The following is a 4,185-nucleotide window of genomic DNA, read 5'->3' as shown; positions in this document are numbered from 1 at the left end:
AATCTTTTTATAAGAAATATGGCAAATTGGTTATTTATTTGGAGAAACAAATGCAGTTACTATTTTATATTTGTCATGCATACCATACAAAATTCAAAGTGGCATTTAGCAATTTTTTTATAACTACTTTTGGCTAATTATTAGCTATTGAATGTACTTAAAAGAAGCGTTAAGAATGGAAGTGATTTTACATAAAAAAATTATTATTTCCATCTAAGGAAAGATAGCTTGCGTTACAGTTTATTAAATAACGGAAAGCTGGACATTGGAAACTGGGTGTTGTACTTAAATTAACCTTGAAATGTTCTTTCGTTTTTCTCAGCTCTACAAAATTCTCCTGGGTGTCCGTAGCTGGCGGATGCATATTTTTTTCAAATCAAATACCCCCGGAAATTGGTTGAGAAATTTGTGCATCTCAAACCCCAACTTTATATCTAGCAGCATTGCTGCTGAACATAATTCTGTTGAAATTAAATATCAATATTGTGGCGAAGGTTTTCTAATACCAGTGTTGCCGCATAAGTTGTTTACTTAACAAAATAGTTCGAAAACAACAAATTTTTAAATTTTATAAGTATGCAACAAATTTTAGTTACAAGAACTTAGAGATCGTGACACATACTCATTTTTCTTTGTTCGTTCGAAATTTCAACTATGTGATTTCAATTATTTTTGTCCATATTCTTGGCATTAGGGAAAACAACATCCTCGCTTTGTCCTTCAACACAGCTAATACTGAGTTCATGCTGACCAATGGCGTTGCTGCTACTACTAAATTTACTCTAGAACCACTTTTACACTCTCATTTGACAAACAAATCTATCTTTGAAAGGAGAATGTCGACATAATCGCTATCTCCATTATCATTTCCTATATAACATTCAAGTAGTCGCATGTAAAGGAGAGTTTACAACGCCAGCTTGCAGGTGAGAGCGTTTTTTTTTTGTTATTTTCTCACAATATTAGTTCGGGCTTAAAGTATCAGCTTGGGTGAGTCTTGAAATGTATTGTACTTGCGAGAGATTTTTTTTTATCATTAGTGAACGTTTAAAATGCCAGCTCGGGGTTGAGAATGATGTTTTGAAATATTCTTCAGTTTAAAATAGCTACTTGTGGTGACATAAATAACACCCATTCGAGCAAAATTTTCAGTGAATACTGTTATTACTCTCATAGAAATACTCTCAACTCTAATCTAATATTGTAAACGCCCCTTTAGAAATTTCACTCCAAGCTGATGTTGTGAACAAAAAAAATCAAACAAATCTTTAATAATGCTCCTATCAAAATGAAAATGTAATCACACTCTACGAAAAAATAAATATCGCACGTACTTTATATAACACTGGGTGCTGCAACTGCCTAATTAGCATCAACATTCTCAGCATTAAAGCATTAAAATTGAATATTAAAATTTGAAAAAAAAAAATCGAATTCCTGACAGAAATATACCTCTCAGCTATTCTTAAACAATTTCAAAAGCGGCAGTACTGTCTAAGGAAATGCTTTTGCAGCATTTGTAGCAGAAGTGTTGTGTTACTTTTGTATCTTTCAACTTAATAAAGCAACATTGTTTGGAAACATGTGAACGTACTTATTTGTGATTTCTATCTGGAATTTAGCAATTTTTGTTTTATGTGCAAAGACATGACTATAAATAAATAAATAATTTTGTAGACTCTTTGTATAGGAAACTTTAAAATTGCAACACTATGGCGACCATCTCTAGTAACATCGCTGCGAGTTCTACGAGGCTGCGATTTAAACTGAGGTAAGGCTTTTACTTCCAAAATCATATACTACATATCATAAACTACATATATATGTAGATATATACATACGGTATTTATGTACGGTGTTTATGTACATGGTATATACAAGGGAAATGTGATAAGTAAGCATTACAGAGGTGACAAACGGGGGAAAGGCACGTAACATTTTTACACTTTGCATATAAGCCTTGCTAAAAATTCATATAATTACATATATTTTAAAAATATTTATATACGCATATACATAGTGGACAACAAAAAAGCATTTAAATTACCTAAAACACGCACAAACCACCAGCCAGCACAGCCCACCTTCAACATTTCAACTGTATCTCCTTCGCGCATCGAAACTTCCGAATGTCCCATAGCCGCATAATCGGCGAGGGCAACAAATTTACTGCCCTAAAATTACAGTATTAACTATTTAACAAACACTCAACGAATTCTAATGCAAATAATAATAATAATAATACAATACATAATGTTTGAGATAACTATTTTTGAAATATTTTATATGAGTAATGAACTAAGTAACATAGCGCTTTTTTTTTTGTGAAATTTAGTAAATTAATTCCTTTATTCTTTGGCTAACTGTATCTTTTTTGCATTTGCTAGCCAAAAAGATCGCGATATGGATGGCGTGTGTTTAATAAGCAGCATTTCTGCAATATATATGTACATACACTTGTCTATGTAAACTAAATGAAAACGTGTCGCAAGACAAACGCGTATGCAGAACTAGAACTAGGCAAAAAATCGAGCAACAACAGCTCCTTTAATTGGCATACAAACATACATATTTGAGTAATTGGGATTTTAGCAATATATTTAATTATTGACTTATAAGCGCATTAATATTTTAAAGTAGCGTAAATTTTTTAAGCATTATTTTTTCTATATATATTGGCATATAAAAAATATATACTTTCGTTTGCTTTGCCTATTTTTAAATTAACAAAAATCGTAAATCAGCAAAACTTAACTCAAATTCGTGATTTAAAAAATGTCGAAACGAAATCTATAAGCAAAAATGTATGCACACTCACGGAATGGTGGGTTTGTAGGTGTTTTTGTCTTTTTTTTTATGTGAGATTGATATGATTTCTGTGCATGGCTGTGTGGATGTGTGCTTGCATGTGCATTTATTAAAATTTGCATTGTGGTTAGTGTGTAGGTGACGGATGGATGTGTGAATTTTGGCTGAATGGTGATTAAGTAATTTTTTTGGGCACTACCTAGTTTACTTTTAGTGCAGTGCTTGTTGTTGTCTTTAAATAAGTTTAATATACAGATGTACAAGCGCACATACATACATATGCACATACAGACATATTTAGATATGATTATACGAGTATGGCTAAAAAAATTGAGTGTTTCCTAAGCATATCAAGAAACTTAAGACTGGTTTTCACTATGCTTTGACGCCAAAACAGACAGATAGCCGATTTAGCAGCGCATAATCAAATTTTATCCTTTACCAGACGTACTATGAGAGCATAAGTTGATAAGAGATGGTGCCTCATTAGCAGTCCAACCAGAAGAGTTGTTTCCTTTCATTTTAAGGGATAACGGCATAGCTACATCGCGTTTAATTTCCAACTTATCATGTTGTGTAAGTGCAAACCTATTATTATTATCATTATTATAAGGTTAAAATACAACACTGCACCTAGGAGGAACACCTTTACGAAAAAATACTGTGGTCCATTTAAAAAAATTACATCGACGTCGATGTGGACAACCATAATACTACCGTCAAATTTTGCGACGATTGCGCATTTCGACGAAAAAAAGAAATGAAAATTGGATATTTTCAGTTATCAAGCCTGAAAAATGAGTCGCGTGAAGAGCTCCCTAATAAATGTCTATTTGGTATCTTGAGAAATTCAACCCTTTGTTTTGCCAAAAAAAATTTTATAAGAGCGCCTGGGGCGGAAAATCAGCATTTTTGCAACACTTAATACGATATATTCATGACTACCATACAAGTTTCTCATACGCCTCCGCTTCCCAAATTTACAAGGCACATTAAAAAAGGGCAGGAGAAGGTAAATATAATTTAGAAAGACAACAACTTTTTTGGTATGTATGTATGTATGTGCTATATATACTATTAAAATATTATTTATGTCCATAAACGTGCACTTTTATGACGTTAATGACGAAAATTATATTGAACTTCTTATTTAAAAAAAACTCTAAGTAATACCTAAAAGTCACATATCCGGCCGATTTAAAGATTTCATAGAAATTTCTATAAATAGAATGTTTAGGGTGTTCTTTTTCATTGAGAAAGCTATTGCAAGCGTCATCGAATATTTGAAGCGTGTTAAAGTGCAATTGTTTTCGGCATAGAGCTCTGTGTTTGGGAAAACGATTTATTTGTTAATTGTTTTTTAAGTGAGTTATGAAA

General features: G+C 32.2%; 1 protein-coding gene across 1 annotated transcript in view; it reads right to left on the bottom strand.

Annotated features, from left to right (window-relative positions):
- Positions 1 to 4,185, bottom strand: part of LOC118743209 (probable cytochrome P450 4p3) — a gene marked incomplete at its 3' end in the record, with an annotated part of 62,705 nt that overhangs the window by 1,936 nt on the left and 56,584 nt on the right.

Source organism: Rhagoletis pomonella, unplaced genomic scaffold, assembly GCF_013731165.1.
Source record: "Rhagoletis pomonella isolate Grant_MI unplaced genomic scaffold, Rhpom_1.0 Rhpom_scaffold_00007, whole genome shotgun sequence".
NCBI classification, from domain to species: Eukaryota; Metazoa; Arthropoda; class Insecta; order Diptera; family Tephritidae; genus Rhagoletis; species Rhagoletis pomonella.
The sequence above is the reverse complement of the archived record's forward strand: the minus strand, read 5'-3'. Positions and strand labels throughout refer to the sequence as shown.